At 35.3% G+C, this 15,249-nt stretch overlaps 1 pseudogene; it reads left to right on the forward strand.

Moving 5' to 3' along the window:
• The first annotated feature begins 10,469 nt into the window (after positions 1 to 10,469).
• Positions 10,470 to 12,391, forward strand: LOC111536551 (annotated as a pseudogene).
• Positions 12,392 to 15,249: the final 2,858 nt, after the last annotated feature.

Raw genomic sequence — 15,249 nt, forward strand, 5'->3', positions numbered from 1 at the left:
TTTAAAGTGCTCTTCTGTTATGGGCTGAATTGTGTATCTCCAAATTTCCTATGTTAAAGCCCCAACACTCAACGTGAATGTATTTAGAAATAAGGTCTTTAAAAAAGTAATTATGGATAAATTAGGTAACAAAAGTAGGACCTTAATCCCATAGAATTGGTGTACTTATCTTTTTAATCCTTAATTGCTATATATTAGTTATGCATATTTATGGGGTACATGTGATATTTTAATACCTGTATATAATATGTAATGATCACATCAGGGCAATTGGGCTATCCATTAACTGAAACATTTATCTTTCCTTTGTGTTGGGAACATTGCAATTCTTCTCTTCTAGCTATTTTGAAATATACAATGAATTATTGTTAACTATAATTTTCCTACTGTACTGCTGATACTATAACTTATTAGTTCTATCTAACTGTATGTTCTTATCCGCTAACCAACTGGTATACATACAAGAAGAGACACCAGGGACATGCATGTATAGACAAAAGGCCATGTGAGTACAGCAAGAAGGCAGTCATCTGCAAGATCAAGGGAAAGGTATCAGGAGAAACGAAACTAGCCAACAGCTTGATCTTGGATTTCCAGCCTCCAGAACTATGAGAAAATAAATTTTTGTTGTGTAAGCCACCTAATTTGTGTTATTTTATTTTTGTAGCTCTAGCAAACTAATACATACATAATATTTCTTACCAGGAATTGAAATATTTGTTAATGTACAAGCTTTACTTTCTACTGTTTAAATTATTTTTTATTTGTCCATTATTTAACTTTCAACCATTCTAAATCACCATGTTTTACAAATACAGTACTCTTGTCTATGAACTATAGGAGCCTTTTTCTTTTATTAGCTAATAGGTAGAGTTATTCTCACAATACTTATTAAATTTATAAATGTTTGATCTTTTTACCTTGTTTTATACAATGCTTTCTCTTTTAGTGGATTTTACATTTATTCGTTCTCTGTTTCAGTGTTGTAATACTTCTGCTGTTGTAAATCATTATTCCATTATAATATCACAGGTAGTTTATACTACATTGGGCAATCTTTGAGATGTCACTTACTTATTTGCAGCCCATTACCAAAGGTGAGAAAAATCAGTGCACATAAACTTTCTTGATCTCTTGATTTTAATGGACTCATTTTAAAATTTGTACTTCTATTGATTATCATTAAATAATTATGGTCTATTATTTGATATATCAGGTTTGAATTTTGTCCCCAGTTGATGGATGGCAAATATTTCTTTTCTTTTCTTTTTTAAATGGAGTCTCACACAGTTGCCAGGGCGGGAGTGCAGTGGCACAATCTTGGCTCACTGCAGTCTCCTCCTGCTGAATTCAAGTGATTCTCCTGCCCAGCCTCCTGAGTAGCTGGGATTATAGGTGCCCGCTACCGTGCTTGGGTAATTTTTTATATTTTTAGTGGAGACGGGGTTTCACTATGTTGCCCAGGCTGGTCTTGAACTCCTGACCTTGTTATCCACTTGCCTTGGCCTTCTAAAGTGCTAGGATTATAGGCATGAGCCACCCCACCTGGCCAACACATAATATCTAATTTTTACATTAAACTATTTGATGACTATTCATGTGATTGAACATTTTTCATGCTTATTGGCTATTTTTATATAATCTATAAAGTTTCAATAACTTAATAGATTGGTTTTCTATTTCTTATTAATTTATAGGAATTTTATATATTACAGGCATGAGTATTTGTTAGATATGCTTCAGATATTATCTCCACATCTTTTTATTGGCATTTAATTTTTATATACTTTTTATATAGTATTATCTTTTAATTTTGACTGTGTGATAAAGATCCGATAAAGATTACCTCCTCTGAATTATGAAAATATTACTTTATACTTCAATTTTTTATTCATCTATACAGATATTCATGAACTTATAATTAACATATATGTATATTGTGAAAGACTACCTATTTTCATTTCTTTTCTCATCTATATGTCTGATTATCTCAACTTATTTATTGCATATGCTACCACTTTCTTTCGATTTGAAATGTTTTTCCATAACTTAAATTTACATATAGAGAAATGTCTATTCCAAATTTCTCTGTTTTATCCATTGATCTGCATTTTTATTATGTACTAATATTATAGAGCTTTACTAAAACTTTATACTCTATTTTGATAACTATTAGGGCATATGCCTTTTATTTGGTTTCTTTACAATAATTTTCTTGTCTGTTCTCATGCATTCTCTTCTCCATTAATGCATGGATCTAGAATAAGTTTGCTAAATCCTATTAAAATACTTTGTATGAACTGTTTAGATTGAAAACAAATTTATAGATCTATTTTGGTGAAAATTCACATATTTATAACATTGAGTACTGATAAATGTAGGTTTTTCCTCCCTGTATTAGGTGTGTTTCATGCCCTTAGTAAAGTTTAAAGTGTCTTTATAAAGGTCATGTACATGCCTTCTTAGGTTTATACTTAGGTAGTTTCATAACAATTATAAATCAATTTTTATTTTCTATTATGTTTCACAATTCGGCATTGACAATGTACAGACCTTGTAAAAATTTCTGTATGTTGATCTTAAATTCACATCCTTTTACCAAATTTTATTAAGTAAATAATCTTTCAGTTGAATTCCTTAAATGCAGAACAGTGTTTAATAGTAAATGTGATAGTGTCCATTCTTGTCTTAAACATTGTTCTGCAGGCCCAAGACAATCTAATACGAATATTTTTTAACATGTAAAAATATTACAAAAAGAAACAATGTCAATAATGACATGTGATCTGATCATCTACTTAGAAAATTTAAGGAATTTTCTTCTAATGATTCCTTGTCATATGATATAATCCATATAGTGTTTAAAACAGCGCCTAGCACTTAATAAGTTTTCAATAAATATTAGTGACTACATTAAGTTTCAAGACCATTAACACATCCTGATTGATTGTACCTTTAATAGGAAATATTTTTCTGGATCTTATTAACTCAGTTATTTTCTCCTACATTATTTGGGAACTTTGTTATCTTTTTTCAGTTTATTGAGGTAGACACTTATTTTATTTATTTTTATTCTTTATATTTTTCTAATTAAGTCACACTCTGAAATATACTGTAGTTCTCACTATGGTCAGGCCCCCAGATTTTAACATGAAACATTTTCACTGACTGTAATTTTCAAGTAGTTTATAATCTCAAATAGAAATTTTTAACCCAAGAGTTACTTAGATTAGTATCTAAGATAACATATTCTCCTAATTGTTCTACCTCACTGGCCATTCCTTCTCTCACCCCATTATTGGTTCCTTCTAATCGCCAAGCCGTATAACCATCTATTTTCTATCTACACTTCTATTCAGTCCATAGCTTAAAATGCCATCTATTCATTGACTGACCTCAAAATATATACTGCTAGCTTATTTCTTACTCTTGAACTCAAGGTTTGTATGTTCAACTATACAATTATTTTCTTGACATTTCTACTTGGATGTTACTGGACATATCAAACCTAACACGACCTAAAATAACTTCTGATACTTTCACCAGATTACACTTGTCCCCAAATCATCCTTACCTGAGTAAATTACAAATTCATCCCTGTAAGTTGCTCATGCTTAGAATCATTTTTATTCCTCTCTCTTTCCTCATACTGCTCATCCTATCTATTAACAAATCATACTGGCTCAACCTTAAAAATAAATCTACAATCTGATCTCTTCCATTTTACACCCTGTTCTATGTTAACATCACCTCTTGCCTGGATCATCATAATAGCCTGTAACAACTTTCCCTACTTCCCACTTGTAGAGTAGAGTGATCTCAATACAGATGTTGAAAGAATTTTTTAGAAATGTAAATCAGATCATGTTACTCTTGTATTCAAACTCTTCCAATGACTTCCCGTCGGGTGCAGAATAAAATGGCAAATCCTTACAATCTGAAAGTTTCTGCCCTTCATGATGCCTGCCTTCTCCTACTTTTCTGACTTCATCCATTACTCGCTATCAGAATCAATCTGCTCCGACTCCTCTGGCCTTCTCAATTTTCCTTGACTGCAATAAGCACACTCACTCGCATTTGCAGGTATTTACTCTAGCTTTTTCTTCTTCCAAGAATGCTCTTTTACCCAGATAGTTACATTACCTGCTCTCTCATTTTCCAGTCATCTTTTTGAGGAGGTCTTCCCCCACCTAATTTAAAATCGTATACTCGGCCGGGCGCGGTGGCTCATGCCTGTAACCTCAGCACTTTGGGAGGCCCAGGTGGGTGGATCACGTGAGGTCAGGAGATCAAGACCAGCCTGGCCAAAATGGCAAAACCCCGTCTCTACTAAAAATAGAAAAATTAGCCGGGAGTGGTGGGGGTGCCTGTAATCCCAGCTACTTGGGAGGCTGAGGCAGAGAGAATTGCTTAAAACCCAGGAGGCGGAGGTTGCAGTGAGCTGAGATAGTGTCAGTGCCCTCCAGCCTGGGTGATACAGTGAGACTCCGTCTCCAGCCTCCCAAGTAGCTGGGATTACAGGCACCATATGCTCACCTCCTCTCACACACACCCTCTGCTGAAACTCCCTATCCTCAGCTTTGCCCTTCTCCATAACATTTAATCATTATTTTACACACAATATATTTTACTTGTTGAGACTTGTATTGTCTCTCTCCTTTCAATAGAATAGAAACTCAATAAAGTCTTATCTTTTTAGGTTTTTTGTTTACTGCTATTTTCTTAATATCTAGAAGACTTCATGTTGTGTTAATGCTCATAAATATTCGTGCAATGAAGGAAAGAGTATTACTTTTAAAATTTCCAAATAGATAATTGGGAAGGCGTGCTATTTCACTGCTGTTGATTTTTACTTGTATTTTATTGTACTATTGCAGAATTTATTCCATTTTGTTACGACCCTTTGCATGTAAAGTTTTTTTGTGACCTTTTACATTTAAAAACTTAATCCTATGTTTAAATAATTTCATGAATACTACTGTTATGTTCTTTTTATTAGTACTTCCTGATACATAATATATATATAATGATCATTTTTATCTGAACAATAAGATGGTTATTAGCATCAATATCACACTTTGCTTTTCAAACCTTTTCTCTGTCATCCTATTCTCTCACACAAAACCACACCACTCAACCTATGTTAAAACAGCCTTTTCTGTCTTTCATGTCTGTTCATCTTTCTTCTAATCACCTTTGTGTTTCTTTTCCTCTGAATCCTAGGAATCTTAATGTCATGGATCCCGTTTTATACAGTTTTGTTTCTGTGCCCTGACTCTTCAAAATATGTTCAAATTTTATTATGGGATAATTTTTCTCTTTTTTGTCTCCTAGCTATGATTACTCCCTTTGTATTTTAATCTATTTTTAATTTTTCCTCTCATTTTTATGTATTTGAAATTTATGTTCCTTGCCTCAGAAGTTTAAAGTGATCTTGGTCTAAATTTGATTCTGTTTTCTCATACAAATCTTTTAGAATACGTTCTTCGTTCAATTTCTCCTGCAATACTTTCCTTCCAAAAAGTTACAGAAGGTTTTATTTGTCCTATTTTGTTTTCACTTGTGTTTGAATGGAAGAGCTTTATCCATCTTTGCGTCCCTAAGAATTTTGATGATTTCTAGTTGATCTCCTTCCTATTTATCTGGAGACCATCAAATACTTAAGCTGGAGGGCAGAGATGATGGCTTCTATTATCTGTTTAGTCAGTCAGTTTTCTGGAGTAGAGGAAGGTAGCTGGCAATATCTGAATCTTTTAGTTATCTGAAATCAGAACTTTATCTTGTGCGTTCTTTCTAAAACTTATGAAAATTTTCACATTTAGAACCAGTTTCATTTTTTTAAGTATGTATCTTCCCACTGGAATAATTCTTGGCTTTAATTTTTAATCTTCCCCCACCATGAAAATGTCTCTGATGAAACTCTATTATTTCTCTTATACCTTTTTGTCCCAGTCCATTATTTTACTTTAGTGATTGCCACCTCATTTTAGAACAAGTCTATAATCCTTTTACATGCATGTCATAAAACACGAAAAAAGTCAATACATAGTTTTACTTTCTTTTGTAGCACTACTTCTGTAGCATTGGAGTGCTATTGCTTTGTTTTTTCAGGAAGGAATTTGTGAGAAGAATCTGTACTTCCAACTCTTTCCTCTAATAGAACAATATTAATGTGTCTGTGTTTTTTCCCCAAGAATTTCTTCCACTTACTTTCTACAAAATGTTCCCACTATTTTGAAAATAACAGCTGTTTTTAAGTTCCCAGGGGCTCATTGCAACTTGATATAAACTATGTTACATTTGGCAAGTGCTGCTTCCAGCTTGTTATTGACTTCGGAATGATCCTTAGTCTCACTGCTGACAACATTTCTTATATTTATAACTTATGTAGTTGGTGTGGTGGTTTGAAATGGATGTTTACACATTTTTTGACATAATTTCCTTCAAAAAGTAATTTCCCTTTCCTTGATTGTGGACTGCATTTAGTGACCCACTTCTAACAAATAGAATTAAGTAGAAGTGATAATGTATAACTTCTGAGACTAGGTCATAAAAGGTACTGTGGCTTCCTCCTTTCCATCTCTTGAATTACTCACTTTGGGAGAGAACAGCTGACATGTGAGAACACTCAAGCAGCTTCATGGAGAGGCAAGAACTGAAGCCTTATTCCAATGACCAGCACTAACTTGCCAAGGTATGAATAAATCACCTTGGAAAGTATAATCTCAAGCCTTCATCAGCCTTTAGATGAAAACAACCTGGTCAGTATCTTGACTGCAACTTCTGAGGAGACATTGAGCCATCACCACTCAGCTAAGCTGTTCCGAACTTCCTTAACCACAGAAACTGTGAGATAATCAATATGTGTTGTTTTAAATAACTAATTTGTAAGGTAATTTGTTACATAACAATAAATAATTAATGGAGTCAATCTCTGGATGGATGATTGGTGACCTGCATAAAGCCCCTATTTTATTGGAAGTCATGACAAATATTTTAAGTGAGAAAACGTGGTTAACAAATGATATAATATGTTATGATAACACTGCCAACAAATATTAACACTACTATTACTCTTATTATTAAATTTATTGCCACCACCACCTCTACTACTATAGGCATATGTGTATTTGTTTGTGTGTATTTATATGTTTATAAGAATGCACCAAAATGATAACAATGAGTATTTCCAGGTTGCGGGATAATGATTGTCTTCTTTTTCCCTCTTTGCTCTTCTGCATGTCCTCTATATTTTCTATAATCATGTATTTATTCAACTAATATATTTTGAGCAACTATTATGTTCTAGGCACTGGAAATATGTTTTTCTGGAACATAGAAAAACATTTTCTAGATGTTGGAAATACAGTTGTGACATAAATAGATAATTTCAAGCCCACATTTACTTAGACACATGAATACTATGTATATTATTTCATATGATAAGTGCTAAGGGAAAAAAATAAATGTGGGAAGGAGAATGGAGAGTGGTGTTGCTATTTTTAAAATGTTGGACAGAAAAGACTTACTTGGGAAGGCAGTAATTCAAAAATACATGAGAAGATGTGCAGAAAAGCTATGAAGATTTCTTGGGCAACAGCATTCCAGTCAGGCAATTAAAAGATGTTTGAGTTGGATGTGTACCTAACATGGTCAATGGATAGTTGGAAGGCCTATGTGGCTGTAACAAATTGAGTGAGGATTAGAATAGTAGAGGATGAGGTCAGAGATGTTAATGTGTGCCAAATCACACCATACAATCTGGGTCAGTAAATATTTATTAGTTTTACTATTAAAAAGAGACACTGTGAATAATTAAAAAGAAATGATGAATAGAAAAATCCTAAAACTCTTGAAAAAATATTGTACAAGAATATAAATATTTTCATCCAGTGAAATGATATCACCAAAATTATTACAAAGGACTTTTGTCAAGTGCAATATCCCAAAGTTGAGGAAATGTAAGAAACATTATCAAATTATATTGGATCAAATTAATTCATTATATTAATATGGTTTTCTCATCTATTGGCTATTTTAATACAAATAAAATCTAAATTAAAAGCTAAGATTAGGCTCCAGCACTCAGACTGGATTTTTCGATACATTAAGAATAAACAATACCTCCATCTATAAAAATCTTATCTCTAACCTCTTCATTAAAAAAATTCAATTTTCAAAATAAAAGCGATTGTTTCCATTTTTAAAAAATCTTGCTGATCCAACAAAATATTCCAAATTTTAGCTTGAATTAATTTTACCCACAGAGATAGTAAAGAGTGAGAGCTAGAAATTAAAACAAACATTTCTACTTGGAAAAACTGTTAATAAATTTTAAATTGTGAGGATAACTCAGAACGTTATCTTGAAAAAGTGCAAAAGTTTATCAGTCACCTAAATGAAATGACCATCATTCAGTAAGGGTTACAATATGTCCTTGATTAGTGAATCAATAGAGTAACTTTTCTCTCTTTTGTTTAACTTTCTTTACGTTTGTTTATAGGGAAAAAGGAGAGAGATGGGGCAATGGCAAGAGGCATTTGGGGAATTCTCATAAAAAATACACACTTTACCTCATAAAACTATAAGCAGAACTACCATATGATCAAACAATTCTGCTGCTGAGTATGTATCTTAAAGAAAGAAAATCAGTGTATTAAAAATATATTTGCACTCCCATTTTTATTGCAGCATTATTTATAATCACCAAAACATGGAATCAACCTGTTTCCATAAACGGATGAATAGATTAACAAATTGTTTTATATACACAATGAAATATTATTCAGCCTTTAGAAAGAAGGAAATCCTGTCATTAGCAACAACATGGATGAAACTGGAGGTCATTAAGGTCAGTAAAATAAGTCAGGCCTAGAAAGGCAAATATTGCACGCTCTCACTCTTAAGAACTCTAAAAGGGGACCTCATGGAGATGGAGAGTAGAATGATGATTACCAGAAGCTGGAAAGAGAAAGGGGGAGGAGGAAATGAAGAGAAGTTGGTTAATGGGTACAAAAATATAGTTAGACAGAAGGAATAAGTTCCGATACTCAACAGTACAATCGAAAACTTATAGTTAACAATAATGTATCGTATATTTCAAAATAGCTGGAAGACAAGAATCGTAATGGTTCCAACACAAAGAAAAGATAAATGTTTGAGGTGATGGATATCCCAATTACCCTGAGTGATCATTACACATTTATACAGGTATCAAATATCACAAACTCCAAGAATATATATACCTTTGATATATCGATATAAAAATATGAAAAAATACACACTGACTTCAGAAATAAACATTGAATAAAGGGCACGCTCTAGGCAAGAATTATGTATATTTAGATAATATGTGTATTTACTCCCTGCTCTGTTCTAAGCCTATGAAAAAAAGTAGGTTAATAAGAAAACACAATCTTTGACTCTTTTCTTTGTGGCATCCCTTATTCCTACATGTACACAGCTTATTACTGTTGAATAAAATCTCACAATCCTGAATACTGGTACATCTATAAATTCATGGTCTCCAACTTCATCAGGGTCTTCAAAGTCTGTTGACAGTCCTTTTCCTCACCCTTGATCAGCTCCCATTCACATTCTTCTCATCAAATATATATCTTCAGAACTCAATGCAAGCTCTCTATCCCTTACTCATGGTATTTAAGTTCTATTCAATTCAATGTATGCTTAGCACTTACTATATGTCAGTCAATGTGTTAGGCCCTGAAGATACAAAGACAAATGTGATGGCCCAACCCTAAGCAATCCTATGATTAGTGGTGATCAAACTTTTTGGTCTTAAGAGTCCTTTACACTCTTAAAAATTATTGAGAATCCCAAAATTATTTTTGTTTATCTGCATTGTATCTGTTGATACTTGCCACATTCAAAGTTAAAACTGAGGAACTTTTACAATACTAATTTGTTGATTTATTTTAAATGCCAATAATAAGCCCACTATATATTGACATTATTAACATATATTTTCTTAAAAATTGCGGTATTTTTATAAAAAAAGATAACGAGAAGAGTAGAATTATTTTACATTTTTGAAAATTTATTTAATATCTCTCTTAATAAATATAAGAAGTGGATTGTCATAACAACTTCATTCAATCTGTTGTGATATGTTATTTGATTGACATATATGAAAACATTTCAGCCTCACACAGGTACATTGTTGAAAAGGGAGGATCTTGTAAACCTTCTAAAATTGTTTTAGGGACTCCGAGGGTCTTTGAATCACACTTCAAAAACCTCTGGTTTAGGGAATGAGATATTTACATAGATTATTTCAATGTGCTGTGCCCAGTGCAATTATAGATATATACACAGATTGCTGTTGGAGCACTTCTGTTCTTACCTCATCAATAAAATCTAGGCAACCAAATGTGAACCATTACACCACCACCGGGGCTGTGCTCTCTGGCTGCCGCCACCACCCCTCCCTCACCTTCACCTCTGCCTCCAGTGCACATTAAAGATCCAAAGTCATGACTGACTCCAAGTATTTCACAACCAATAAAAAAGGAGAAATACTTGAACTAAAAGCTGAACTCAACAATGAAAAGAAATAAAAGAGAAAGGAGGCTGCGAAGAAAGTGATTGCTGTTATGACTGTGGGGAAGGATGCTAGTTCTGTCTTTCCAGACATAATGAACTGTATGCAGACTGACAATCTGGAACCAAAGAAGCTTGTGTATCTCTATTTGATGAACTATGCCAAGAGTCAGCCAGGAATGGCCATCATGGCTGTAAACAGTTTCATAAAGGACTGTGAAGATCCTAATCCTTTGATTCGAGCCTTGGCAGTCAAAACCGTGGGGTGCATCCGGGTAGACAAAATTACAGAATATCTCTGTGAGCCCCTCCTCAAGTGCTTGGAGGATGAGGATTCCTATGTTCGGAAAACAGCAGCAGTATGCGTGGCAAAGCTCCATGATATCAATGCCCAAATGGTGGAAGATCAGGGGTTTTTGAATTCTCTACGAGGTCTTAAAGCAGATTCAAATCCAGTGGTGGTGGCTAATGCTGTAGCAGCATTATCTGAAGTCAGTGAATCTCAACCAAACAGCAACTTACTCGATCTGAACACACAGAACATTAATAAGCTGCTGACAGCCCTGAATGAGTGCACTGAAGGGGCCAGATTTCATCCTGGACTGCCTGTCTAATTACAACCCTAAAGATGATCGGGAGGCTCAGAGCATCTGTGAGCGGGTAACTCCCCAGCTATCCCATGCCAGCTCAGCAGTGGTGCTTTCAGCAGTAAAAGTCCTAATGAAGTTTCTAGAATTGTTACCTAAGGATTCTGACTACTACAATATGCTGCTGAAGAAGTTAGCCCCTCCACTTGTCATTTTGCTGTCTGGGGAGTCAGAAGTGCAGTATGTCTCCCTGAGGAACATCAACTTAATTGTCCAGAAAAGGCATGAAATCTTGAAGCAGGAAATCAAGGTCTTTATGAAGTACAATGATCCCATCTATGTTAAACTAGAGAAGTTGGACATCAGGATTCATTTGGCATCACAAGCCAACATCACTCAGGTTCTGGCAGAACTGAAGGAATATGCCACAGTGGTGAATGTTGACTTTGTTCAAAAAGCTGTGCGGGCCATTGGATGGTGTGCCATCAAGATGGAGCAATCTGCAGCATGCTGTGGAAGCACATTGCTTGATCTAATCCAGACCAAAGTGAATTATGCGGTCCAAGAAATGATTGTTGTCATCAGGGACATCTTCCGCAAATACTCGAACAAGTGTGAAAGTATCATTGCCACTCTATGTGAGAACTTAGACTCGCTGGATGAGCCAGATGCTCGAGAGACTATGATTTGGATTGTGGGAGAATATGCTGAAAGAATTAACAATGCAGATGAGTTACTAGAAAGCTTCCTGGAGGGTTTTCATGATGAAAGCACCCAGGTGCAGCTGACTCTGCTTACTGCCATAGTGAAGCTGTTTCTCAAGAAACCACCAGAAACACAGGAACTAGTCCAGCAGGTGTTGACTTTGGCAACACAGGATTCTGATAATCCTGACCTTCAAGACCAGGGCTATATTTATTGGGATCTTCTCTCAACTGACCCCGTCACAGCTAAATAAGTAGTCCTGTCTGAGAAGCCACGGATCTCTGAAGATAGAATTTATTGAGCCAACTGTGTTGGATGAACTAATCTGCCATATTGGTTCTTTGGCCTCTGTGTATCATAAGCCTTCCAATGCTTTTGTGGAAGGAAGTCATGGAATCCATCATAAACACTTGCCAATTCATCATGGGAGCACTGATGCAGGGGACAGCCTTGTTGGCACCACTACTGCACCGAACCTGGAACAGCCTCAGGTTATCCCCTCTCAAGGTGATCTTCTGGGGAGTCTTTTAAACAGGTGACTATGAAAAACAATATCGATGTATTCTACTTCAGCTGCCTCAGCTCACTCAATGTGCTTTTTGTAGAAGATGGCAAAATGGAGCACCAAGTCTTCCTTGCAACATGGAAGAATATTCACAATGAAAATGAACTTCAATTTCAGATTAAGGAATGACATTTAAATGCTGACACTGGTTCCAGCAAGTTGCAAAACAATAATGTTTAGACTATTGCCAAGAGGAATGTGGAAGGTCAGGACATTGTGTACCAATCCCTGAAGTTCACTAATGGCATTTGGATTTTGGCCAAGCTACGTATCCAGCCAGGAAACCCCAGTTATACGCTGTCACTGAAGTGTAGAGCTCCTGAAGTTTCTCAATACATCTATCAGGTCTACGACAGCATTTTGAAAACCTAACAAGACTGGTCCAGCAACCTCCAATCATGCTGTGATCAGTGCAAGTCAAGAACTCTTAACTGGAAGAAATTGTATTGCTGTGTAGAATCTGAACCCAAACACACTGAGGGCACCCTGCAAGGTAGTAACTAGTCTAGCCTGTACTAACATTAAGGCACAACCTGTTGGATAGTTTTAGCTTCCTGTGAACATTTGTAACCACTGCTTCCCACCTCTTGCCACATGCTGCTGCTATCTGTCCTTATTTGTGGGCTTCTCCATGCTGTGCCAATGGCTGGCTTTTTCTACACCCATTTTTGAGTATAGTTTGGTATTTTGTAATTGAGAGCTCATTTCAAAAGCAGAAGAAGACAACAAATATTAAAGCAAGGAAAAATGTCATTGGAAAAAAAAATTTTCTCATCTTCCAAAGCAAAACACCTACAAAGGTATCCCTACTCATACCCCCAAAACATCTTATTTCTCCAATCTCAGAAGATGAGGTGGATTGGCTGCTTTTTATTTATTTCTATTTAGTTTTAATTGACAAATAACATCTGTATTTATATTTATGTGATATAATGTAATCTTTTGCTATGTGTATACATTGCGGAATTACTAGATCAAGCTAATTAACATATCCATCACCTCAAATACTTACAATTTTTTTTTTTTTTTCTGAGACAGAGTCTCGCTCTATTTCCTAAGTCAGAGTGCAGGCGTGGGATCATAGCTCACTACAACCTCAAACCCCTGGGCTAAAGCAATCCTCCTGCTTTAGCCTCCAGAGTAGCTAAGACTACAGGTGTGTGCCACCATGCCTGGCTTATTTTTAATGTTTTTGTATAAAATGGGTGTAGCTATGCTGCCCAAATGGATCTCAAATTCCTGACCTCAAACGATTGAATAATCCTCAATGGATTGCTCATCATCCCAAACCATTAGGACTAAAGGCATGAGTCACTGTAACTGACCCAAATACTTCTAATTTTCTGTGATGATGACAAAACCCTGCTCTGTCAGTAATTTTGAAATATACAATAAACTATTACATATAGTCACCATTCTGTACAATTGAGTTCTAAAACTTAATCCTCCTCACTAACTGAAACTTTGTACCCTTTGACCAACATCTTGCCATTTTTCACTCCGCAGGCCCAGCCTCTGGTAACCACCATTCTACTGTCTGCTTATATGAGTTCAATTCTTTTAGATTCTCCATATGAATAGGATTAGGTGCAATTTGTCTTTGTGTGTCTGGCTTATTTCCGTTAGCATAATGTCGCCCAGGTGCATCCATGTTGTGGTAAATGCCAGAATTTCCTTCTTTTTTAAAGACTGATTAGCATTCTATTGTGTATATATATCACATTTTAAAAATCCATTCGTTTATTGATGGGCATCTATGCAGTTTCCCTATCTTACCTCTTTGATGTAATTTCAGTTCCTCTGGATATATATACAGTAGTGGGATTGCTGGATCACATGGTAATTCTACTTTTAGTATTTTGAGAAACCTCCATACTGTTTTTCATAGGAGATTAACTAACTTACATTCCCGTCAACAGTGTATAAGCATCCCCTTTTCTCCGCATCTTTGCCAACACCATTATGTTTTGACTCTTTAGTGATAGCCATTCTAATAGGGTTAAAATGATATCTCACTATGGTTCTGATTTACATTTGCCTGATAATTAGTGATATTGAGCATTTTTTCATATATCCCTTGGCCATTTGTATGTCTTCTTTTGAGAAATGTCTTTTCAGTTTCTTTGCCCATTTTAAAATCAGTTTATTTGTTCTCTTGCTATTCAGTTGTTTGAATTCCTTATGTATTTTGGATATCGATCACTTATCAGATGTATGGTTTGCAAACATCTTCTCCCAATCCATGGACTGTCTCTTCACTCTGTTTCCTTTGCTGTGCAGAGACATTTTACTTTGATGCAATCCTGTTGTTCTATTTTTGCTTTTGTTGTCTATACTTTCGTGGTCAAATTAAAAAAAAATCGCCCACACCAATGTTGTGGTGCTTTTCCCTTGTAATTTTTTCCTAGTCCTTTTACAGTTTCAGGTTCTGTGTTTAAGTTTTTAATTCACTTTGAGTTTATTTCTGTATGTGGTTGTATAGTCTTTTCTCCTCTTTAAAACTAACCTTTTAGGCAGGGCGTGGTGGCTCACGCCTGTAATCCGAGCACTCTGGGAGGCCGAGGCAGGTGGATCACTTGAGGTTGGAGCTCGAGACCAACCTGGCTAACATGGTGAAACCCCATTTCTACTAAAAATACAAAAATTAGCTGGGTGTGATGATGCACGCTTGTAGTCCCAGCTACTAGGGAGGCTGAGACACAAGAACCGCTTGAACCAGGGAGGCATGGTTTGCAGTGAGCTGAGATCAAACCACTGCACTCCAGCTAAGGCGACCAAGCAGGACTCTGTCTCAAAAATAAATAAATAAATAAATAACCTTTCAATCTGTAT

This window comes from Piliocolobus tephrosceles, chromosome 12 (genome assembly GCF_002776525.5).
Source record: "Piliocolobus tephrosceles isolate RC106 chromosome 12, ASM277652v3, whole genome shotgun sequence".
Lineage (NCBI taxonomy): Eukaryota > Metazoa > Chordata > Mammalia > Primates > Cercopithecidae > Piliocolobus > Piliocolobus tephrosceles.